Genomic DNA, 27,369 nt, shown 5'->3' with positions numbered 1-27,369 from the left:
AGTGAACCTCCATACTTCATTCTACTGCTACTTATCACTGCACTTTCCATTTCCATACACCGATTCAACTCCTCCTTGCTTCCCTTATTATTCAAGCAGGTTGATGATTTCTAGATTTTGGGATTGACCTTTTGTAGGAGCATCTCTTTGCAAGAGGCTGGAAGAAACCTAGTATTAAATCAGCCTGGAACATAACCATCATCCTAAAACAAATATGTTCAGAATTCCTTCAGATAGAACATGAAACTGAATGTTAATAAAATTTCTTTAACCCTTAGTCTGAGATGCAAATGACTGAAACTTGAAGATGCAGAACTTTGGACCCAAAGGGACCCTTACGTCTTTAAAACGCATCTACAAGGGGTTAAGAGGAGTTCATACTTAAGAGACGAACACCTCCGTTGTGTTCCTGTGAGGGTCCCCATCCCCGGGTCCCCATCCCCGTTGTGTACCTGTGAGGGTTAGAGATTGGCTCTGATACCATTTATAATAGTTCACTCCCAATCGAGTAGATATTGTTCACTTTTGACCCAAATAGACTCTCACGGCTTTAAAACTCGTTTATAAGGTTAAGAGGAGTCCATACTTATATAGCGTCAGCAACTTCCCCCTATCCAATGTGGGATGCCATAGGTATAGATCATAAAAAGGGAAAAAATGACTCTTCGCCTTTCATTTAGAGAATGAATACTTTTATTGGAAAACACTGCCGTCCAGCATTGGCACATCGTGGTTGAACTTTTTTCTGCACTTGTGGGCTTGTCTTCACCTCCCTTTCTGTTCAGAAACTCATAAAACATAGTGAGCCTATCAACAAACGCATTCTCCTGGGAACTACTTTATGAATAGACAGAAAATTATGAAAATTCCACCCTAAATTGAATTTATAGACTGGAGACACCATTCACTTACAAAACCTTAGAACTGGAGTTTGAAGGGGTGCGCCAGGCCCAGGCAACAGTGCAACGCTACTCCATACTGGACTTAACAAAACTGAAGTTCTTGGAAGTAAGATCCTGGACATTCTCAACTGAAAGCGAACCACCCTACTCCATAGTCCATTCCACTGCACTCTCCATTTCTATATCAAATCCTCCTTGCTTCCCTTTTTATAATTTTCAAGCAGATTGATGATTTCTATATTTTGAGATTGATTTTGTAGTCATTCTCTCAAAACAAATATATTCAGAATTCCTTTAGATGGAACATGGAACTGAATGTCAATAGAATTTCTTTAACCCTTGATCTGAGATGCAAGTGACTGAAACTTGAAGATGTAGAAAGAATCAATGTTGGCAGCAAAGGAGAAGGAAGCAAGAAAGAAACACTACAAGAAGCCATTCAGCTTGTATCTCATAGGAATGAATTGAACAACTGGAATAGACCCAATTGGAAAAGCAAATATGTTTAGGAACAGAGTCCAGATGACTATCTGGAAACAGGAACAAATCCTACATTACAAAAATTATAAGAATTCCCTACAAGACCAAATGCCACCAGCTTCCTAGGAATTTTTAAATAAGCATCAAAGCATTAGGAAAATGGTTTGTGCTCACATTCAGGGTTCATGGCCTCAGATGTCTTTATTTACAGAAATGATTCTGGATTTATGCAATGGAGTACTTCACAGTCAATGAATTGAACTCCATGTCAAGTTCATTTGGATAAGAAAGAGAAGTCAATAGAAAATTCAAGACACTCCAGTCTTGCCACTTTAACACCAAACAATCATACTTTTGGAACACACGAGTTTGAGAAGACTGGCTATCTTTCTTTCTTTGTTCATAAGCAGGGAGATCACACATAATCACAGCAGCCCCACCATTTGACAGCTCTGACGGTTTATGATACAGAAGAAATCAAGGAGAAAGCACTTAAAACAAGTGTACCAGATCTGAAAAAAATTAAAAATACTTTTATCAACTTCTGAAATCGACAATTTTATGCATTAAACCATAAATAATGCATGAAAAAAAAAAATTCATGCGTCCAGAGTTCGTACAAACTATATTAAATCATTGACATGGCACACTATGTTATCAAACATCAAGCTTTGAGTACCATTTAGACACCAAAAACTCAAGAACCTCCAAAAGTGTAATGCTTTAAAAAAAAAATAAATAAATAAATAAATAAATTGAATTCCTCATTGCATTCGTCTTACAATAGAAGATACCGCCCACAGAAGCTAAAGTACATGGTTGAACTCAAATCTTAGCCACATTTGGGAGATAGATCTTGTTGACAAAAGCCAAGCTCCACTCTTATCCTCCACACACCTCAGTTTGAAGGACCTGCCACAATCAATCAAACAGGAAAACTCTCATTCTCGTACAAAGACTCGAAAAAACCCATATGCATTCTACAAATGAAAATCCATTCTCATTGCTAAAAAGTGAAAACTACCATACAACAAACTTGCACAGTTGCACCTCATGTAAGAACAAGCGGACAAGTGAGTACAATAGTTTATAACCAGATTTGACTAAATCAAGGGAACAATTTTTAGACATAAATCAGCTGTTCAAATGATTAAACCAAAGAACCAAAATTGGAACCCGAGTGTGAATTGCCTAAAACTAGAAATCGCTCTATTCAAAATTATACTCGAGTTTGACAGTACAGAGAACATATTATTGGTCAGTACCAAAATACTTCAAATTTCAATCACAAGTGAGATGTACGCATTTAGATCAGGGAAGGAGGAAAAGGATCAGATATGTTTATGAAGATCTACCACTGAGTCCATGAAAATTTCCATAAACAAGGCATGCCGTCAGTCACCATCTCCACCTCATACTCACTCATCGCAAGATTACCAGCATAATAAAAACAGAATTGAGTCCAAAAGGAAATCTTAAAAAAAATGAAATTACAATTTCATTAGATCCTATATATGCTTGAGGAAGACAAGATTCCCCTGTTCTTCAGGACTACTGAGACATAACATTAGTTTTTGGCCACAAACAAAGAGACATGAATCCAGCTCAGTCATCAATTACTGAAATGAGGAGACAGCCACCAATACACAACAGAAAAGACTCTTCATTTTTGTGAAAACACATACATTCAAATAAAATTGACATGTTAGACTGGGAATAAGTGAATTTCCAAGCTTGTTTTTGCTGCATTCAGGAAAATTATTTATTTTAACTCCAATAACACCGATACAACATTAAAAGGTTAAATTGAAATAGAAAAATAGATGGGTCACTAACAAAAAATAAAAAATCCATTTATAGACTTTCATTGGAGGGGTGCGCCAGGCCCAAGCAGTAGTGCAACGCAAGGGCGACGCTCAAAGACCCCAATAGCAAGCTATTGTGATGGGCCCTTCCCCTAAAAAAATAAATTTAATATCTTGTGGGACGATGTCCCACGTATCAGATATTAAACTGATAAGAACAGATACTACACTTGATCTTAGCCAAAAGGCCGAGAAAGGTATGCTTTAACACGTCTCCTCGACTCCCTTTTATTCGATGTCCTCGTACAGCCAGCTTTCATATCTAGTCCATGTGGGACAGCACTTCCCACTTCTTATCTCATTCTGTGTCTGGTGTGTTCTCCTTATCTAAATGTATGACAACTTCACCTTGACATAAAAGTATAAAACTACGTATCGAAAGTCTGGTACAAGTAGAAGGCAGAACAATTCACTGCTCTTCTATTGTAGTTATGACTGGCTGTCAGTGGGTGTTTTATGTTTCATTCTTGATATTTTTGACTACTTGAATGAATAAATTCAGAGAATCATCAATAAATATGTAACAATTTTGTTCAAGATTCTAGTAAATGATAGAGAAAAATAAAAGGTATGTCTTACCACCCACATATGTTGCATTAGCATAATACCAAGCATTATTTTAGTGGGGAAACAAATTGTTCTCAACATCCAATTCCACCAAAGATAACCCATTACCAGGAATGGAGACACTTTCTTCAACAAAGCAAAAAGACTTTGTTGATATAAATCTGAAGTCGTAGAGTGTCCAACCTCTGGCTGGTGGATGCTGTTGTTGACACAAAGTTGCCCCAAAGCATTGCAATCTATGCTCAATTTCACCCACATCTGTAAAGGTTTTCATTTGGTTGTCTTCTCCTTTTGGGACACAAGTGGCATAAGAGCTAGGCCGCCTAGGAAAACCATTATGCGATGTTATTGTGGTCAGATCGACTGCGATTTTTTTCCCCCTTGTTGGCTGGTCCTGTGTCTTATCCAACAATTACAAGGCTTAACTGCTACTGCACCATTTTCTATGAAATCCCAGGGACATACAAACTTTATAAGATGTATGATAAAATGTAATTAGTTTCATTTCTCTTTCATCTTCAGACCAACAATTTTACTTTCTGTTGTGTTGATACTCATTCACCTAAATATATACCCTTTTTTTTATCAGGAATTAAGGTATAATCTTTTATTCAAGATTCCAATGAGATGTTAGGATGCAATTTGTTCCTGCCTGCACACACTCTTGACCTTCAGTTTTTTTAATTAATTTTTTTTTTTTAGGAATCGTCATGAATGATTGTCGTTATAGTGTATATCCTCAACTATTATATATAGCATTTTATGGGCCCTAAACGTGAAGTTGAAGAACATACAAATACTTTTCCACCCAGCCCACTCAAGTCAGAAGGTCCAACCCTTGGCAACAGCTCCTAGGCCCAAAGGAATAAATAAAACAAATCTGCAGCCCCGCACCCCACACAGGCCCCTTGCCAAAGCAAATTCTAACAAACTTAAAACTGGGCTTTGGAGGGGTGCGCCAGGCCCATGCAGTAGTGCAACGCAAGGGCGACGCGCGAGGACCCCAATAGCAAGCTATTGTGATGGGCCCTCCCCCTAAAAAAATAAATTTAATATCATGTGGGACGATGTCCCACGTATCAGATATTAAACTGATAAGAACAGATACTACACTTGATCTTAGCCAAAAGGCCGAGAAAGGTATGCTTTTCCCTGTTTCTCCATCTCCCTTTTATGTATCTTCCTTTACAGCTACATTTTGTACATAGCCAATGTGGGACACGTTTTCCTTCCCGCTTTCCTACCTCTCCTCTCCGTTTCACACACAGCCCAATGCTATACAATCCTTGGTAAGACAAGGTTCCTTTGGTGAGTTCTCATTTTTATGTTTGCCTCTCAACTTTAGAGGCAGATATGTAATCTAAATATAATTCCGAATCCTTTTTTTTTTTTTTCCATTTTTTAAAGTAGTGACTTGAACATGAAACTAATGCTATTTGGCCTGCTAATTATTTGTCTTAGAGATGTTAAAAGGTTTAAGTTACCACCAAATTGTTTTCAATCTTGAGGGTTGAGAGCAAACAGTTTGTAGAGGTAGCCTTACATGGGTGTCTCACAATGTGCATATTGGACTACAAAACAAAAAAATCCTTGTATGACTATTTGAAGAAGCAAAAGAGGAAAAAACAACCCTCGCCCACAATGAAATCAGAGCTGCTAGCTACCAATTTTGACCTTCGTGTTTCTCATTGAATTGTTATTTTCACATGAGAGGGATAGGAAATTTTTACATGTCCCACGGCTGTTCAGACGTTCCAGCAGTGATCCGCACCAACATTTCAAATTCAAGATCACCCCTAGAAAGCTGCAGCTTACCTATTTTCGTTGACCCCAGATCAAGTAAACTCTGCTCTGTTCCAAGGTAGCCAGTTGGGTCCAAAATGAATGACAATAAGCCAGTTGAGCAGTTGGAATTGGCTGGTTGATGATGACCTGTAAAGATTATTCAAGATCTCTTCTTGTTTGTACACACTGAAGAAGGAAAAGGAGGCCTTCTCTTTAGCTTTTTCTTATCATTCTTTCAATCTTAATGGAGGCTGCTCAAGAACTGCAGCTGCAACTACAAACCAGAGGTTAGTTACTCAGTGTTTAGATAGAAAGCTCCCACAACAGATTAAGGAAGAAGGTCATGTTCTCCAGGCAATTCGTTTTTAATTCAAAACAATTTTATTTTTTAATCAGAAAACTGCTGATGAATCTAAATTTGGACACATCCATATCAGTTAGGTTGGTTAGTTTCTATTTCTCCTGCTGATGTGTTGAATTGAATGAATATCTTCAATTATTTTTGTGTTTTGAACCAGCTGAAAGCAGAGAAGGAAGCTCACAAAGAGATGCAACAGTCAGTGGTAATCAACCAAGTCTTCCTAAACCCATACTCTACAAGTGGTGGCTTCGAGTGGCTATCTACACCCTCTTTCTTCTCGCCGGCCAATCCACAGCCACTCTGTTGGGAAGACTATACTATGACAAAGGCGGAAATAGCAAATGGATGGCCACATTTGTTCAATCAGCAGGCTTCCCAATCCTCCTTCCCCTCTTCTTTTTCTTCTCACCGTCATCCAAATCCACCCCCATCTCAATTAGCCCCTCTTCTGCAAAACCACCTTCTTTCTCCACCATATTGTTCCTCTACCTCTTCTTTGGCCTACTCTTGACAGGCGATAACTTGATGTATTCATATGGGCTCCTCTACCTCCCTGTCTCTACTTACTCTCTCCTCTGTGCGACCCAGTTGGCCTTCAATGCCCTCTTCTCCTTCTTCCTCAATTCACAGAAGTTCACCATGCTAATACTCAACTCCCTGGTCCTCCTCACCATATCAGCCTCCCTTCTTGCAGTCCATTCAGACTCTGAAGACACAACAGGGACCCCAAAGGGAAGTATGTAATTGGATTCCTTTGCACACTAGGCGCATCTGCCACATACTCCTTGTACCTCTCTCTGGTGCAATTATCTTTTCAGAGGGTTATAAAAAGAGAGACCTTCGATGTAGTCTTGGAAATGCAAGTATACCCATCATTTGTTGCGACTTGTGCCTGCGTGGTGGGACTTTTCGCAAGCGGGGAATGGAGTGGTCTGAGTGAAGAGATGAAGGAATATGAAGATGGGAAGGTATCATATCTGATGACTCTGATTTGGACGGCAGTGACATGGCAAATTTCCTCAGTGGGCTTACTGGGTTTGATCTTTGAGGTGTCTTCTCTCTTCTCCAATGTCATTAGTACTGTTGCTTTGCCTGTGGTTCCAGTTGTGGCTGTAATGTTCTTCCATGATAAGATGGATGGGGTGAAAGTGATGGCCTTGCTGTTGGCAGTCTGGGGCTTTGTTTCCTACATCTATCAGCATTATCTTGATGACTGTAGATCCAAAGAAACAAAAACCAATGAGGGTGAAGCTTCTAATGCTCTGACAGAGGTTTGTTGACAAGTTCACAATGAAAACAGAATCATGTAAACCTCGAGATCTTCAATAGGATGCTAATGCATTTTTATGGCAATTACAAAACCAGTTTTAGGAACTAGTTTCTTATAGTCTTACAAAAAAAAATGAAGTGAATGAGATGTTATGTATACAAGGGTCAGTAGACCTGAAAAAATATATACAGAAGACTTATATGACAGATGTGGGTTTTGAGGTTTTGGTTCATATGGTGAGGTCACCAATTAAGCCTTGGTGTTCTTCCTCTGTGTTGCCTTCTTTGTTTTGTTTTAAATTATTATTCCTTCAGTAAAACTTTTTTTTTGCACCAGAGGAAATGATTGAGTGTTCATTTTTCACACTTCATATGATCAAAATCTTATCCAAGTCAAAGAAATTAAATGTTTGCATTGCCTTCAATCAAGTACCTAACTTTCAAAAATTTGTAATGGTGTGTAATGCATTTGAATGTATTATACTAATAGCCCATTTACCAATGGTTTTAGAAATCATTTTTAAGAACAATAAGATATTTGATAAAATTAAGAAAACATTTTAAAAATAAAAATAAATAAATAATTAATCATTTAATAAAATATTCTCTCAAAAATACTTCTAAGAAAAACATTTTTATTAGAAACATTTTGAATACAAACATTGTCAAAGACAATCTAAGTACATAGAAAATTTAAAGCTCAGAATTAAGAGTGCATTTAATAGTTATACTAGGAAGTATTTTTTGTGTCTCTAATACTTGAATTTTTTTATCTTTAAGGTATTAGAAGGTTAGAAATACTTTCTAAATCACTATCAAACATTTCTAAAATCGCTACCAAACGCACCCTAAATAACACTGGTATGATTGTAAAAGCATGGTATTAAAATTAAGAGTTTATTTGGTAGTGTCTTTAGAAATCACTTTTAATACAAAAAGTATTTTGTAAACCCTTTTTTTAAACCAAAGTTTTTTTTTTCTTTCTTCCTTTTTTATTTTTTACCACCTAAGAGGAGTTGGAGAGCATTTCATTAGAAATGGGGGACAACTTCCATGAAGCTCCATGCATGGACGTGTGGCTGGGACTACCACCTTGCCATGGTGGTGGTTGAGACGGGACTTCCCTGAACAAGGAGCAATGGAGCAGGTAGTGGCTTAAGGGAAAAGGAGGCAAGGTCAGATGATTTAAGGGGGACTGAGACGTGAGAAAGAGATAGGTTAGAGGAAAATTTGAGAGAGGTTGAGAAGGAACCAATGAGGAGCCTTAGAGAAAAACTGAAGAAGAAGCAGGGGAGGAGATCGTCAGTTTGATCCAAGTATGATTTCAGCATTCTGTGATATTTTCTCATTTCATATTGTTCTATCCTGGTTCTTGTTGTTTTTTTAGTTCATTTGTTGTTGTTTTTTTCCATGAAGCTCCATGCATGGACGTGTGGCTAGGACCACCACCCTGCCATGGTGGTGGTTGAGATAGGACTTCCCTGAACAAGAAGCAATGGAGCAGGTAGTGGCTTGTGGGAGAAGGAGGCAAGGTCGGTTGATTTATGGGAGACTAAGACGTGAGAGAGGGACAGGTGAGAGAAAGGAAATTTGAGAGAGCTTGAGAAGGAACCAGTGAGGAGCCTTAGAGAAAAACTGAAGAAGAAGTAGGGGAGGAGATCGTCAATTCAATCCAGGTATGATTTCAGCATTCCTTGGTATGCTTGCTCTGGTTTTTTTTTTTTTTTTTAGGTGTTTTTTTTTTTTTTGGACTTCTTTTGAAAGAAGCATTCCGGATGCTCTGTTCCTTCCCATAACTTGGTGTATCAGAACCACACTCCTACTCTCTTTTGATCCCACCTGTATTGGCACATGGATGTTACCTAAAATGAGGTTGTATACGTTCATAACTCGCTTAGTTTCCTTGGGTTATTTCTCCAGTTTTTGCCTTGCTTCCATCTTCTTTTGTTCATTCCCCTGTTTCTGGTAAGTCCAAGGTGTGAAGATCTAATTTGGGTTGGCCATGGGATTGCATTGAAGCTTTGGTATTTGGGGTCATGTTGTCATCTGGGTTCTTTAAGCAGTACAGTGACAATAAAGATGTTTTGGTGTTTTTAATTTGGGTGAGGAAGCTGCTTGTGTGAATCATGAAGGTTCAGTTTGTACTTTGAGAGATGAACAAGCCTTTTCCCATGAGAGTTTGGGTGGAGGCACTTCAATTTGTTGTGAGTGCTCCTTGTTGCATCCATCTCCACTCATGCACGCAGGAATCATCTCCCATCACCATACCCATGTCCTTACTACCCATCTCACCCTTCATAAGCCCCCAGGCATATCACTCTTTCTTTAAAACCCATTAACCCACTTCTCCCACCACATTTCCCATTCGTTCCATTGCAACAACCATCACCACGCTATCACATTTAACCTCATACTGAATACACCCATCAAAACCTTCACACCTACCCAGCTCACCACCCTCATCTCTATATACTGCATATCCACAAACTTGTCACCACCCGTTCCTCATACCAATCTCTTTCAACTTCACTTACCACAAAACCCCTTCTCCCACTACTTTACCACTCATTTTTTACCTACTCTTTTTACACCTTACCCACATCTACGTGACCTATGCATGCATGGCCCCCCTCAAAACCCTTGCAAAATCCATCACCCATTATATCCATCATCATCCACATCTCTTATTTTTCATACCCATTTTCTCCATCAATCACACCCATTGCAGTAGTTTGTTTCACCACCTCATCCATGCAAACCCGTTCTCATTCCCATGCACATGGCCACCTCCATTTCATTCCACTCTCATTCCCCCACCCTTCGTACTCTCCACATACCATCACACCCACCTCCATGCCCATATTTCCAATATCCATTAGCCCACTTTTTGATTCCTCACTTTTATATCCACTGAACCAGCTCATTACAACAACTTCATCCCTTTAAGCTCATCACCTTTCCAACTATACTACCTAGCTCATTTTTAGTTTGTTGCCTTCCTTTTCCCGCATGCATGGACTCCACATGTACCAGATAATGCCAAAGTGAGGTTGCATGGTGATAAGAGATGCTTGTATTTGCAGAAACTGTTGCTAAAAAATAAACCAAGGTAGCAGCCTTTGCATCGGTAGAGATGGAAAGTGGGCTTGTGGTTTGGGTATGATAGAGACTTGCATAGAAAATGGGTTTGTGGTGTGGGTATGATAGAGACTTGCATGGAAAATGGGTTTGTATGGCATTATTGCAATATGAGAAATAGGTTTGTGGTGCTCTTTGGTGTACCGGCAGCACATGGAATGGGTTTGTTGCCACTTTGAACACATGGAGAAATTTTGCATACGAGGATCACCACAACCCATCTTTTTTATTATTTCTTCATATTTTGATATTAGAATAATTTTCTAACCTTCTAATTTTTGAAATTTAGTTTTTCTGAAATTCCATTATCAAAATAATTTTCTAACATTTCAATTTCTGAAATTTAATTTTTCGAAATTTCATTCTCAAAATGATTTTCCAAGATTCCGATTTTCGAAATTTAATCTTCTAAAATTCTATTCTCAAATTTACTTTTTAAAATAATTTCTCAAAATTCCAATTTTCCAAGATTTCATTTTTTTTTTTTTCAAAATCCCATCTTCAAAATAATTTTCCAAATTCTAATCTTCAAAATTTAATTTTCCGAAAAACCATCTTCAAATGAAATTTCAAAAAAATTCCAACATTCCAAATTTAATTTTTTTAAAATGTCACCTTCAAATAAATTTTCGAAACTCCAATTTCTTTCAGATCTAATTTTCAAAAAATTCAATTCTCAATGATTCTTCAAAATTCCCTTTTCTTAAACTTAATTTTCAAATTTTTATTTTCAAATAAATTGGGCTTTGGTGGGAGCTCTACGTATGAGATTTATCTTTTGATTGTCAATCGTTATATTTAATGAATATTATTTAATCTTTGTCTTACTCTTTGATTTGTATGTGATAATTTTATACTTGAGCTAACATTGTTTCCATGATAGCGCATAATGGCTTGCTGCTAAGGTACGCACTCACTCACACTTTGATCATTCTCCATGCATGTGTTCGACTCCTAGTGTATGATCACTTCTTAGTATCTGCGTTTAATCAATCAATTGACACATGTGCTTCATTTCATTAGTATAGACTCGTTTTTTAGGACTTAAAGGGGTGTTATGGTCTTTACCGTACCTTCTCAATAAGTAATCTGACTCTCGAGCCTGATTTGGTTTTTCGCATACCATCTTTTCCAAATAAGAAGTCACACTTAGTTTTCTTTCTTATTTTGATTTTCCTTAAAAAAAATACAACAAAAATAAGTGGCGACTCCAAATCTTTTTTCTAAAAATCATTTTTTTACCAAATAAATAAATAAATAACGAGTTGCATCATCGAGTGGAAACACATCAAGCCAAAATGCGGGCACCACACATTCTTAAAGAAAAATTATATTTTTGACAAAATTTAAAAAGTTGAAAAACTACTTTTAATGTTTCCTAAAGAAATGTTTAAAGTCCGTTTGATAGTAATTTTAGAAAACACTTTTAACTTTTTTAATACTTCAAAAATTTTATTTTTTAGGTATTAGAAATGTTAAAAACACTTATTACAATTAATGTCAAACGCACTCTAAGAATGCAATAAGAAGATGATTTATCTTATAACACCCTACTTGTGACCAAAATATAAAGATAAAATCATTCTTACAAAGATCCAAGAGGGTTTAACTTGATTCAACCAATCATCTCTACTTAGTAAAATGAAAAAAATTAAATTATTAATTACATAAATAAATAAGTTCTTATTACAATATTTGTTAGCCCAAGGGTTCTCCTAATCAGGTTTTGATGATAACAAACCATGGTTAAGTGACTAATTGTTTTAAACTGTTAAGAATCTCAGGCTTAATCTCAAAAATTCATCAAGGACCAAACGAATACGGGATCGAGATCATTTGGAAGACTTGTAATCATAGGAAATGAATGTAAGATGATAGCATGAGTGCACTTAGGATGTTCATACCTTTTCATGCATCTTAGAAAACTCGGTTTATTCTCTAAAACTTGTTTTTCTTTAAAACCCGAGTTTTATCAAATATACCTTAGGCAAACTGATTCAAAATTGGCATATTAACTCACCTAAAGACCTTGCCTAAGTATTGGAAAAGAAAGAAATAAAAAAGGATAGATTTTCGGGGCCAAAAGGCTCAACCGGTCGAGGCTATGGCCAACCGGCTCAACCGGTTGGGGAACCGGTCGACCGGTTACCCTTGTCCGGTCGAGGTCCGGTCGAGGGAGCAGAAAAATTTCTCTCTCTCCCAGTAGCTTGTTCTTCCCGGTCGAGCCTCACCCTCGTCCGGTCGAGGTCCGGTCGATGTCCGGTCGAGGCAACGGTAACCTGCCATGCATTAATTGCACCAACGGCTAGTGATCCGGTCGACCCTTTGCTCGTCCGGTCGAGGCTACTTTTCTGCTGTTTTTGTCTCCCGAGCTTAGAAACCTATAAATTGAGAGCTCCTCTTCATTTATGACCAAGAGAACTATTGCATTCAAAGCCTACCTACCTGTTCTTGATCAAAAAGCTCTCCATTTCTTTCTAAGTGCATCAACCATCAATTGCATATTCTTAGTGCACTCTTACAATTCATCCTAGCTTTCTCTTGTAACTTGAGTCATCCTTAAGCTAGGTTGAGAGTTTCATCCTTGTATAAACTAAGTGTGAAAGCCTTCAAGTGGTTCAAATCTTGAAGTGATTGTGTAAGAGCCCATTGGAGCCGGAATCCAAGTGTAAGACGATTGAAAGCTTGATTGAAGCATCAAGTTAGTGGAACTCTCACTCGGTTAGGAGGTTGAGGAGAGTGGACGTAGGCAAGGAAGGGCCGAACCACTATAAACCCGAGTTTGAATTCTCTAACCTTATCTCTTTCCTTTATTTGTTTTGTGCATATATTATTGTGTGGAAAAAGATTTTGAAAAACCCAATTCACCCCCCCTTTTGGGTATTTTCCTTAATTAATTCATAGCCTTTGTTTTATCAATTGGTATCAGAGCTAGACCTCTTGCTTAAGACTTAATCGTCTAAGAGGAAAATGGTTATTCCATCAAGCTCAACTCAACCTGAAAATTGTTCAAAACATAGAGCTCCATTCTTTACGGGAACCGACTATCCCTATTGGAAATCTAGAATGACTTGGTTCTTACAATCAACTGATTTAGATGTATGGGATGTCATTGAAGATGGCTCAACTCTTCCCACTAAATTAGTTGATGGAGTTTTGGTTCCAAAACCCAAAAAGAATGGAATGAGCTTGATAGAAGAAATTTTCAACTAAATGCTAAAGTCGTTTATACTTTGCAATGTGCTATGGATAGGAATGAATACAATAGAATATGCCAATGTAAATCTGCTAAGGAAATTTGGAGATTGCTTGAAATAACTCATGAAGGAACTAATCAAGTGAAAGAGTCAAAAATTAATATACTTGTCCATAACTATGAATTGTTTTCAATGAAAGAAACTGAAACTATTGTTGAGATGATTACTAGGTTCATGAAATTGTCAATGGCCTTGAAGCATTGGGAAGGGTCATAAATGAATCCGAAAAGGTGATGAAGATATTGAGGTCTCTCCCCTCAAAGTGGCATACAAAGGTCACCGCTATTCAAGAAGCTAAAGATTTGACCAAGCTACCTATGGAAGAACTCTTAGGGTCATTAATGACCTATGAAATCAGTTTGACAAAGCAACTACAAGAAAGTGAAGACAAAAAGAAGAAAAACATAGCTCTCAAGGCTACAACCAAGGAAGAAGAAGATGTTGAAGAAGAAAAACCAAGTGAAGAAGATGATGATTTAGCTCTCATCACAAGAAAGCTAAACAAGTACATGAGAGGTGAAAGGTTTAGAGGGAAAAAGTTTATCTCTAGAAGAAATCCCTCAAGAAGAGAATCCTCATCACATGGTGACAAGGAAAAATGGGAAGAGAAAGGAGATTTGATATGCTTCAAATGCAAAAAACCGGGACACATTAAATATGATTGTCCTCTCTACAAACTTGAAACCAAGAGAAGAATGAAGAAGGCAATGATGGCAACTTGGAGTGAGAGTGAAGAATCTTCCGAGGAAGAAAAGGAAAAAGAAGTGGCAAACATGTGCTTCATGGCAATAGATGATCTTGATGAGGTAAACTCTTACTCTAGTGATGAAGATATGCATGCTATTTTTGAAGAACTATATGATGATTTTGAAAAACTTAGTTTGAAAAATAATTCTCTTAAAAAGAGAATTCAAGAACTTGAGGAAGTGAAAGAAAAGTTTTCGATTGATGAAATCTCTAAAACTCATCTTGAAAAAGAAAATGAGATTTTAAGAAATGAAAATGAAATTTTGAAAAAGAAAAATGAATGGTTGACCTCCTCTCTCTCAATTTTCTCTTGTGGACAAAAGTCCTTTGAAATGATCTTAGCAAGCCAAAAATGTGTTTTTGACAAACAAGGACTAGGATTCAAATCTTCAAAGAACCAAAAGTATTTTAAAAACTATTTTGTAAAAGAATCCTCAAGTAAATGTCCTTCCACTATTTGTAACTTTTGTGGAAGAGGAGGGCACATTAGTAGTACATGTCCCTTAAGAAATGGTGCTCAAAAGAATTCAAATGCTAAGGTTAAAAAGGTTTGGTTGAAAAATCCAAAGTCACTAACCCTCAAGGACCCAAAAAGACATGGGTACCTAAATCAACTTGAATTCTATTTTGTAGGGCTCAAAGGAGGATAAATGGTTCTTGGATAGTGGGTGCTCAAGACACATGACCGGTGATGAATCCAAGTTTGCCTTCCTTACAAAGAGAAAAGGAGGATATGTCACCTTTGGAGACAATGCAAAAGGAAGAATCATTGGTCAAGGTAACATAGGTAATGGTACATCCTCCCTTATTGAAAGTGTTTTATTAGTAGATGGTTTAAAACACAATCTTTTGAGCATTAGTCAACTTTGTGACAAAGGTTTTAAAGTAATTTTTGAAGCATCTCATTGTATCATCAAGGATATTCAAAATGACAAAACCATCTTCATTGGCCATAGATGTGAAAATGTATATGCTATAAATATTTCAAAATATGATGGCCATGATAGATGTTTTTCAAGCATGCATGATCAAAGTTGGTTGTGGCATAGGAGGTTGGGACATGCTAACATGGACCTCATTTCCCAACTCAACAAAGATGAACTTGTTAGAGGCCTTCCCAAAATTAATTTTCAAAAAGACAAAATTTGTGAAGCTTGTCAAATGGGAAAGCAAATCAAAAACTCTTTTAAAAACAAAAATTTCATCTCAACATCTAGACCTCTTGAATTGCTACACATGGATTTATTTGGTCCTTCTAGGACACCTAGTCTAGGAGGAAAATCTTATGCTTATGTCATTGTGGATGATTTCTCTAGATACACATGGGTCTTGTTTTTAAGTCAAAAGAGTGAAGCCTTTTATGAGTTTTCAAAATTTTGTAACAAGGTTCAAAATGAAAAAGGTTTTTCAATCACTTGCATTAGAAGTGATCATGGGAGAGAATTTGAGAATTTTGACTTTGAGGAATATTGCAATAAGCATGGTATCAATCACAATTTTTCGGCTCCTAGAACTCCTCAACAAAATGGGGTAGTTGAAAGGAAAAATAGAACTCTTCAAGAAATGGCTAGAACCATGCTAAATGAAAACAATTTGCCAAAGTATTTTTGGGCCGAAGCGGTAAACACTTCTTGCTATGTTTTAAATAGAATATTGTTGAGGCCCATTCTTAAGAAAACTCCCTATGAGCTTTGGAAAAACAAGAAACCCAACATTAGCTATTTCAAAGTCTTTGGGTGCAAATGTTTTATATTAAACACCAAAGATAATCTTGGAAAATTTGATGCAAAATCCGATGTTGGAATTTTTCTTGGCTACTCAACTTCAAGTAAAGCTTTTAGAGTTTTCAATAAAAGAACCATGGTTGTAGAAGAGTCCATCCATGTCATTTTTGATGAATCTAACAATTCTCTTAAGAAAGAGAAAGTTTTGATGATGATTTAGGATTGGAGACCTCCATGGGAAAATTGCAAATTGAAGACAAAAGACAACAAGAAGAAAGTGAAGAGGATCCCAAGAAAGAAGAATCACCTTTGGCACTACCTCCTCCTCAACAAGTGCAAGGTGAATCAAGCCAAGACCTTCCAAAAGATTGGAAGTTTGTCATCAATCATCCACAAGATCAAATCATTGGTAATCCATCAAGTGGGGTAAGAACAAGATCATCCCTTAGAAATATTTGTAATAATCTTGCATTCATCTCTCAAATCGAACCTAAAAACATAAAAGATGCTATAGTTGATGAAAATTGGATGATTGCTATGCAAGAAGAATTAAATCAATTTGAAAGAAGTGAAGTATGGGAACTAGTACCAAGACCTTCAAATCAAAGTGTCATTGGAACCAAATGGGTCTTTAGAAACAAAATGGATGAAAATGGCATCATAGTAAGAAATAAGGCAAGATTGGTAGCCCAAGGGTATAATCAAGAAGAAGGAATAGACTATGAAGAGACTTTTGCCCCCGTAGCTAGAATGGAAGCAATTAGAATGTTGCTTGCTTTTGCATGTTTCAAAAACTTTATTCTATATCAAATGGATGTGAAAAGTGCTTTTCTAAATGGTTTCATAAATGAGGAAGTATATGTTGAGCAACCACCCGGTTTTCAAAGCTTTAACTTTCCAAACCATGTTTTTAAACTCAAAAAGGCACTTTATGGTTTGAAACAAGCACCTAGAGCTTGGTATGAAAGGCTTAGTAAATTTCTTTTGAAAAAGGGTTTTAAAATGGGAAAAATTGATACAACTCTTTTCATAAAAACCAAAGAAAAGGATATGCTCCTAGTTCAAATATATGTTGATGATATTATTTTTGGAGCTACTAATGACTCTCTTTGTGAAGATTTCTCTAAGTGTATGCATAGTGAATTTGAAATGAGCATGATGGGAGAACTCAATTTCTTCCTTGGACTTCAAATCAAGCAACTAAAGGAAGGAACCTTCATCAATCAAGCAAAGTATATAAAGGATCTTCTCAAGAGGTTCAACATGGAAGAAGCCAAGGTGATGAAAACTCCAATGAGCTCATCCATCAAGCTTGACATGGATGAAAAAGGTAAATCTATTGACTCAACTATGTATAGAGGCATGATAGGATCTTTGCTTTATTTGACCGCTAGTAGACCCGATATCATGTATAGTGTATGCTTGTGTGCTAGATTTCAATCTTGTCCTAAAGAATCTCACTTAAGTGCCGTTAAAAGAATTCTTAGATATTTGAAAGGGACAATGAATATTGGTTTGTGGTATCCTAAGGGTGATAATTTTGAATTGATTGGTTTCTCGGATGCCGATTTTGCCGGTTGTAGAGTTGAAAGAAAAAGCACTAGTGGCACTTGTCATTTCTTAGGACACTCACTTGTCTCATGGCATAGTAAGAAGCAAAATTCGGTAGCTTTGTCAACGGCTGAAGCCGAGTACATAGCAGCCGGTTTGTGTTGTGCACAAATCCTTTGGATGAAACAAACACTTAGTGATTTTAACTTGTCTTTTGAGCATGTTCCTATCAAATGTGATAACACTAGTGCCATAAATATTTCAAAAAATCCCGTGCAACACTCTAGGACCAAGCATATAGAAATTAGACATCATTTTCTTAGAGATCATGCACAAAAGGGTGACATTACACTTGAATTTGTAAGCACAAAAGATCAACTTGCCGATATTTTTACAAAACCTCTAAGTGAAGAACAATTTTCCGATATTAGAAGACAACTAGGGGTTATTTCTCTTTGATCTGATGTTTGTTAATGAATTCTTGTTGGAAATACATTAGGATTGCATAAATTTCATCTCATACGCATCATATAGCAATCCCTTAGGAAATAGGTCAATTTTTGACCAAAAATACAAATTCCCGTGGCATTGGACATCAAAAATTGGGATTTCAACTGAAAAGGCAGGGGAGGATCACAAGACAAGAAAATGCAAGAAAAATTGGAAAATGAGAACGTTGACCGTTGACCAAGCGGTCGACCGGTTGGGGAACCGGTCGACCGGTTCGTCGGGGCTGGGAATTTAAAGAGCCCCCGCGCATCAGTTTTTTCCACTGTTCTCTGGTATTCCTTGAAGCCTCTTCATCTTCCCGCCTTCAGAGACCTGTTTGGACTGTTCCTTGGACCGATTTCGGGTTTGGAGTGACTTTTGAAGAGATTTTGGGCTAGGGTTCCATCTCTGGACGGATTCGGACTTCGGATCTGGACTGGCTCCTCTCTGATTGCGCGCATCTTCTGGTTTTGCTTCCTTTCCCGCGCGCCTAGGTTTATTCGGGTTGGTCTTCTCTCTTTGCCTGCTCTCTTCATTTCTCCAAGCTTATCTTCATTTTTGGATTTGGATGGCTCCTCGAAAGGAGACGGGTGCTTCCAGAGCTCAGGGCAAGCGCCCTGCTGAGCCCTCTCAGCAGCCTGAGCAGACCGAGGCTCGCCGAAAGGCGAGATACGACACCGCCCTCTTCGGCTCAGTTGAGGATTATCAAAGGTACAAGGCGCATTTCGCCAAAAGAAAGTGGTTCCAGGGAGAAACATCAATTTCTCCCAACTTCAGAGCCTCGGGTTTGAGGGACTTTTCGTCAGGATGGGATGGCTGCCAGTTGTGATGATTTCTGAGCCTATTTATCCGACCTTAGTGCGTGCATTCTACTCCAGGATGACCTATGGACTTGGAGGACCGATTAGGACCATTGTCCGAGGAGTTGAGATTGAGCTGAGCCGGATAGCATCTGCCGCATCCTTGACATTCCTCCTGTTGGTCTCCCAGTATATGAGGCCAAGGCATGGCCTACTATCCCAGGGTTCGAGCCTAGCGAGGCCATTCAGAGACTGTGCGGACTTGCAGTTGCCCATGGGACGGGCAAACCTTCAGCACACAGTCTGACCGTGCCTAGCCGAGTCCTTCACCATATGATATGCTCCATCTTATTGCCACGTGGAGGACATCGGGATGAGGTATCCTACTATGAGGCCTTTCTTGTTGACTCACTTCTTACCGGGAGGCGGATACACGTAGGATATGTGATGATGAGGCATATGATGGCCTGCTGTGAGAGTACCACACGTGTGCTTCCTTACGGCCGCTTCCTCACTCGTGTCTTCAAGGATGCTGGGGTAGACTTGAGTAGAGAGACAGAGTTTGAGGCACCCAGCATATATGACACTTATGACGAGCATTCTTTGGGACGCATGAAGCTTGAGAAGGCCCCCGATGGGTCATGGGTTAGGAAAGCCGAGCGACAGGCCCGAGGACATCCCGGAGTAGAGGAGGAGGATGAGATCAGAGAGATGGAGGATGGGTTGGACCCTCAGAGGGGCTTTGAGCAGACAGGACCCGAGCTTGACATTCCGCCTCCACATCAGTCAGAGGGCATTCATGTTGAGGCTATCTTCTCCGAGCCTATGATGACTGAGCCATCCTTCGCCGCAGGCCACTCATCTCAGCCATCATTTACCGAGCTACCATCTCAGGCTCCTCCGACTCCTGATCATCCACCTTGGATGGATTTGTCGGCACAGATCAGCTCTCTCGGGTCTCGTATGGAGGAGTTAGCAGTGGTTCATGATACTCGCTTTTATTCCATGGAGGATCGCATCGATCAGTATCAGGCCGGCTTTACTTCTCAGTTTGAGCATCTTGTACAGAGGATTGAGCGTCTTGAGAGCCGCCAGGAGAGTCAGCACGAGGAGATGATGGCTTACCTCCGCTCTGTGTTTCCACCACCACCTCCTCAGCCTTGATTCTGTTTGGGATCCCCTTCGTTTCTTTTTTATGTTGCCAAAGGGGGAGATATGTTAGGATAGGGACATTAGGAGACTTTTTCATTTCCATGCATATCATACTTTTTTCATGTACTCTTGCTTTGCTTATATATGATATGACACTCTTATTGATTCACATTGTCTTCTCGCTTTAAATTTCCTAAATTTTGTGTTGATTATTCCATGATTGGTTTGAGGGGGAGATTTCTTGTCTCCTAGATAACCAAGGTTTGTCATCATCAAAAAGGGGAGATTGTTAGCCCAAGGGTTCTCCTAATCAGGTTTGATGATAACAAACCATGGTTAAGTGACTAATTGTTTTAAACTGTTAAGAATCTCAGGCTTAATCTCAAAAATTCATCAAGGACCAAACGAATACGGGATCGAGATCATTTGGAAGACTTGTAATCATAGGAAATGAATGTAAGATGATAGCATGAGTGCACTTAGGATGTTCATACCTTTTCATGCATCTTAGAAAACTCGGTTTATTCTCTAAAACTTGTTTTCTTTAAAACCCGAGTTTTATCAAATATACCTTAGGCAAACTGATTCAAAATTGGCATATTAACTCACCTAAAGACCTTGCCTAAGTATTGGAAAAGAAAGAAATCAAAAAGGATAGGTTTTCGGGGCCAAAAGGCTCAACCGGTCGAGGCTATGGCCAACCGGCTCAACCGGTTGGGAACCGGTCGACCGGTTACCCTTGTCCGGTCGAGGTCCGGTCGAGGAAGCAGAAAAATTTCTCTCTCTCCCAGTAGCTTGTTCTTCCCGGTCGAGCCTCACCCTCGTCCGGTCGAGGTCCGGTCGATGTCCGGTCGAGGCAACGGTAACCTGCCATGCATTAATTGCACCAACGGCTAGTGATCCGGTCGACCCTTTGCTCGTCCGGTCGAGGCTACTTTTCTGCTGTTTTTGTCTCCCGAGCTTAGAAACCTATAAATTGAGAGCTCCTCTTCATTTATGACCAAGAGAACTATTGCATTCAAAGCCTACCTACCTGTTCTTGATCAAAAAGCTCTCCATTTCTTTCTAAGTGCATCAAACCATCAATTGCATATTCTTAGTGCACTCTTACAATTCATCCTAGCTTTCTCTTGTAACTTGAGCCATCCTTAAGCTAGGTTGAGAGTTTCATCCTTGTATAAACTAAGTGTGAAAGCCTTCAAGTGGTTCAAATCTTGAAGTGATTGTGTAAGAGCCCATTGGAGCCGGAATCCAAGTGTAAGACGATTGAAAGCTTGATTGAAGCATCAAGTTAGTGGAACCCTCACTCGGTTAGGAGGTTGAGGAGAGTGGACGTAGGCAAGGAAGGGCCGAACCACTATAAACCCGAGTTTGAATTCTTAACCTTATCTCTTTCCTTTATTTGTTTTGTGCATATATTATTGTGTGGAAAAAGATTTTGAAAAACCCAATTCACCCCCCCCTTTTGGGTATTTTCCTTAATTAATTCATAGTCTTTGTTTTATTAATATTCTTTATTTAAAATATATATATATATATATATATATATATATATATATATATATATATATATATATGAATTAGGGATTTGAAATACCTTTCAACAAATACAAATTTAATGTCCAGAGATTATCCTCACAAATCTTAAAATTAATTCTTTGTTACTTTTAATAATAAAATTAAAATGGTAATGAATTGGGATTTAGAGTTCCGATTAGGTTAGATAAAAATAATTCTCCATATTTTGTTATTTATAACATCTTAAATTATTGTAAAAAATCATATTGATTTTAGAATAAATTCTTAAAAGTTAATTAAACATATGTTTTTATTTTGTTATTCTAAAAGCAAATTACATTTAGTATTAAGTTAAAAAAACAAACAACACCTTTATAAAACAATACTCTTGGATCAAAGGGGCTTAAGAGAGACACCCCAACATGAGGTAAACCCATGATCCTGATATCAATTCTTGGATCGGGCTTTAACCATCACATCTGAAAACCAATTGATGATTAGTGAGGTAGACCAAATTCTTATAACATTTGATATTACACCCCAGACTTATTCTAAAAGTCATCATTTGGGTGACTCATTCCCGAGTTTAAGGGCAACATTATTGCACTCCAACAAATACCATCTACAAATGGCATCAATAATGATTTCCTTTTCACACTTTAGCGATTCAACATAGTAAGGATGCTAATATTTTATTTATATATTTGCATATGTATCCTTGTACGTGAGAATTTTCATTTTTATTTATTGATGTTTAACAAAAAAGGACATTAAACCAAATAATACCATCCGGAAAATTAGAACCTATTCCAATTGTATTATCATATACTTTCTTAGCTTTTCTAAAAATTTGTTCACAAATAAGAAAACTTAGACTGACAAAATGTTTCAAATAAACAAAGATGGCCTCAGTTGGCATAGTTTGCTCTATATGTTTTTAATTCTTGATTTTAACAATGCCTTCTAAAAAATTAATATTATAACCAACATGTTTGTTTTTACAAATTGAGGCTTTGAAATGTTCCTAAATACTTTGCTTCAATTAAGTAAAAAAAGCAGATGATTTGATAATAAAAATTTTCTTAGTGTTTAAAAAAAATATCAATACTACATTAGAATTAAGCAAATAAGGAAAATATAGAAGGATTGAAACATTTATTATTCTGAAAATATATTGAAAGTTTATATATATAAAGAAAATATATCACTTTTATCATAATTTTTACTTTATTAGGTAATAGATAATGATTTGATTAGAGTTGACAAAAGAGTGGGTTTGGGATAAATCATCCTATTCCAATCCCGTGTGGTTTATTCAAAATGATTTTCATCTTTATCTTATTTTAAAAATAAAACAGGTAGTGTAGGTACGAGAATTTCTCATATCTACCTCATTTTTGTTTTTTGTTTTTGTTTTTTTTTTTTTTTTTTGAAATTTTTTTATTTTTATTAAATTTAATTACATTTAAATTAAAATTTATAATTTTTTATAACTTATTTTATTGAAAATTATTTTTTATTATATATATAAAGGAAATAAAAATTAATTTAATTTAATTTTTTAAATTAATTTTATATATAATGGGGTGGAATGAGACAAAACAATACCCAAACTCGCTCTGAAACCATCTTGGGATATTTTTTTTTAAATCTCAAACTTATCCCAAACTCTTTTATTTAAATTTCAAACTCATCCAATTAGGGTAGGGCGAGATAGGTATATGAAAAATCCATTCTATTGTCATTCTAGATTTGATGTCAAAAAAAACTTTTTAGATCAATTTTTATTATATTTAAACTTCCATACAATATAAGTGAAAAATAATTACACTTAAAATAGTATTAATTTTCAAGAAAGTAGGGAGTAAAAATAAAAAATAAAGATAAAAATAAAAATAATTAAGGGTTAATTGCATTCAAACACTTTTAGTTATGTTATAAATATACTTAGCTATTAATGATTTTAAATTTCATCAATTAACATTGTTAGACATATTTCATTTATAATTTTTTTCAAGAGAGATTTTAAGTAAGAAAAAAATTTGGCTACTTAGCTTACAAGATAGAATATGATAAAATGTTAATATTAAGATATTATATTCCACATATACATATTATAGCATATCGTTTTAAAAAAAATATGATATTTTTGAATATTATATCTATGGATATCATATGGATGTGTTAGGAATTTGAGGCTAATCCAAACTATGGTAATCACCCTAGAGGGGAGTAAATAGAGTGATGGTCTCTTTTTCACAAATTTAAACTATGCAAAAATAAGAGACAATTATATGCAAGTATATAATAAACAAAATAAAGATAATTGCATATAATTTAAAAGAGTTAGGGAAGAGATAGTGCAAACACGAGAGTTTATAGTGGTTCGGCACTTCTTTGCCTAGTCCACTCTCCTCAACCTCCTAACCAAGTGAGGGTTCCACTATCTTGAAGTTTCAGCCAAACTTCCAATCTCTTTACAATTGGATTATGGTTCCAATTCACCCTCTTGGACTTTTGGCTCAAATGACCTTTTATACTTCTTCAAGAGATATCCCTCTCTTGAACAACCTCTCAAGTGATACCCCTCACTTGAGGAAATTCCTCACAAAGATATACAAATAATTATCTCACAAAAATCCTAATAATAGAACTTTAGGTTCAAAGATACAAGAAAAACTATGATGAATGGTGTACTAAAGATATGCAAGTTATGAAACAATGGTGCACTCAAAAACACTCTTCCAAGGCTTAAATATAATCGATAATGATTTGGGAAAGTTAAACTTATGAAACAATGGAGATTGAAGCCTTTTTATAGAAAAAAAAAAAGTTAAACTAGCCGTTGGGGTTCGACCGGTCGAGCTACGGTTGACTGGTTGACCGGTTGACTAGTCGTTAGGAAAAGTGACCATTGGGCCTCAATCAGACCTCAACCGGACCTCAATCGATTGAGGTTCAACCTTGACCGGGAAGAGAAGGCCACTGGGAGAGAGAGAAACTTTTTGGTCTCCCTCAACCGACCCTCGACCGGACGAGCACAACCGGTTGAACCATTTTTTTGGCTCAACACTCAACCTTTTTCAACTTAAAACCTTTTAACACAAGTTTGAAAATCATTTAACACAAGGTTTTAGTTGAAAACATGAAATCATCCAATTCTTAAGATATTTAAAACAATATTACTCTTGGATGATTTTGGTGCATAAATAAAGAATGAAATGTATGAAAGTCCTAGTGCACCAACAACCTTACAAAGAGATCTTAAGAAGCTTTGGTCTTGAAAAACTCTTCTCTTTAAGGTGGTCTTCTTCTTCATGATTTTTCTTTGCTTGATTTATCTTTGGATTGCCACGTTAGAGTCGTGTTGCCTAATACACTAAGGCTATAAGATAGAATTTGTATATCTTAAGAGATCATATCTCATTGGATAAGATATGCATATTAAATGATATGATTTTCAATCGATATGATATCATTGGATATACATATTTTATAAATATAATATTTTAAAATAATATATCCAATGAGATGTTATATTATATTATATTTATATTTAATTTGTGAAATAAATAAAAAATAATATGAAATATATATTATTTTTCCACATTTAAAATAAAAATGATATCACATTCAAATATTTTCTATTTAAAAAAATGAAATTTCATTTATGTTTAATAATATTTATCATTAAAATATTTAAACTTTACAAATATTTTTTTATTTTATGTTATTTAATATATAAAAATAATTTATATATCATATATCAATATTATTTTATAAATATTTTTTAATTTCCTTTTTTAATCATAAATTTAATTTATAATAATTTTTTTATTTTATAAAATGAATATATTAAAAATAAAATTTTGATAAATAAAATAAAATAAAATTTGATTGATGGAATATATATATCTCATATAAAATGAATGAAAAATACAAGGTGGATATGGTAGATAATATATCCCACCACTTTTCCTATCCCATGTTCGGTTAAACATAGGATCCATCAGTTATCCTATCACATTACTATATCTTATCTCATTCTATATCTAGTCATAGCCTAAGGATTTTAAAATATGAAAAATAAAAATACCCTTAAAGTAAATAAAGAAAAGTAAATGTTCGAGTCTCATCCTTATCCTTATGATTATTTGATTTTTTATTATTCTTTCATTTTCTCCTTACTCTCACTCTTTTCCCCTCCCATTTTAATCTCCAAGTGTCACATTTATTTTACTTTTTAATTTATTTTCTAAAAGTATTTTAATATTTTTCCATTTGTCTTTTATTAAAAAAAAATTGAAAAAGTAAAGCACACTAAACATATTAATAAACCTTTAGTTATATATATTATATATATATATATATTTAAATTTAATTTAATTTTTATATTTTATAATTGAATAAGTTAAATTTTAAATAAAAACAAATATTTTCTATAATTTAAATTTATTTTTGTTTTATTTTTATTTTCCCATTTTATTTATTATTAATAATATAATATTTTAGTAACATTGTCTAAAGTAATTAATAAAACTTTCATTAAAATTTAATATTAATAACAACATTTTTAAAATGTAATTTTCACATATTTGAAGAGAGCAATAAGTATTTTTATATATATTTTTTAGAATTATCATACCATATATATTGTTATTATATGAAATAAAAATTCATATTGAAATCATTTAAAAAATAATTTTAATATTTTCATTTTAAATTGTATTTTGAAAATAATTTAAAGTTATATATTGAAATAAACTTTCAAATCAAGATTTTACTTCACACATTGGTTTAATTTATTTATTTTTATTATTTTAAAAAATAAATCACTAGAGTATTGAAAGTTAAAAAAACAAAAACAAAAAAAAAAACCAACAAGTAGGGTGCATTGTAGATGATACAACATAGTAATACAGTAGAAATTCATTTTATACCATTTCCATGTCCTTTAGGTAGTTTTAGCATTATTAAATTTTTTTAACCTTTGAGCTAAATTTTACATATTTTGTGGGCTTTAGGCCCATTATCAGTTTTATATGCTATTAAAGTATGATTTTCTTTATATCATGTTCATATTTTATTTGTAAAATAATAAAAAAATAAAATAAAAAATATATTATTTTTCAAAATTCTATATTTGTTTTAAATAAAAATTACGTGATATTCCAATATTTGTTATTGAAAAATTATAAAATCTCTCTCATTTTGAATATTAACTACAAATTTCATAATAATTTAAATTTTAGTAAATAATGTGAATTTATTTGTCAATAATATTCATGATGAAATATTTAATATAAAAAAAATAATATATATATATATATAATATATATATATATATATATATATATATATATATATATATATATATATATATATATATATATTATATATATGTGTGTTGTATTATAATTTTTAGTTTTTTTTAATTACAATTTAATTTTTTAAATAATTTTTTATATAAAAAAAAGTTATGTAAAAAAAATTTAAAAATGATAAATTTATAATAAAAAATATGAATATTTTACATCTAAGCTTAAAATTAACATATTTCATATACAAAATATATTATATATATATATATATATATATATATATATTAGATAATATATCTTATCACTTATTTTATTCAATTAAATATATAATAAGATAAATGATGAGATAATTTACACCAACAAGATGAATTTTATTGATAAAAATAAATTTTATAAATGAAAATATATCTAGAGTCAACTCAATCTCATGGGTCAAATTAATC

General features: G+C 35.2%; 1 protein-coding gene, 2 non-coding genes and 1 pseudogene across 3 annotated transcripts in view; 1 reads left to right on the top strand and 3 right to left on the bottom strand.

Annotated features, from left to right (window-relative positions):
- The window catches only part of LOC117929531 (haloacid dehalogenase-like hydrolase domain-containing protein Sgpp), a 43,981-nt gene that overhangs the window by 2,079 nt on the left and 14,533 nt on the right, over positions 1–27,369 (bottom strand). The gene's annotated exons all lie outside the window — the stretch shown is intronic.
- Positions 3,253–3,448, bottom strand: LOC117908127. The gene has a single exon (XR_004650160.1). It is a non-coding gene; the product is annotated as a U2 spliceosomal RNA (small nuclear RNA).
- On the bottom strand, positions 4,763–4,958 carry LOC117908233. Its single transcript, XR_004650176.1, has one exon. It is a non-coding gene; the product is annotated as a U2 spliceosomal RNA (small nuclear RNA).
- On the top strand, positions 5,630–7,315 carry LOC117929512 (annotated as a pseudogene).

The sequence above is a fragment of the Vitis riparia genome, chromosome 2, assembly GCF_004353265.1.
Source record: "Vitis riparia cultivar Riparia Gloire de Montpellier isolate 1030 chromosome 2, EGFV_Vit.rip_1.0, whole genome shotgun sequence".
NCBI lineage: Eukaryota > Viridiplantae > Streptophyta > Magnoliopsida > Vitales > Vitaceae > Vitis > Vitis riparia.
Note: the sequence above shows the minus strand (reverse complement) of the source record. Positions and strands in the feature narration are given on the sequence as shown.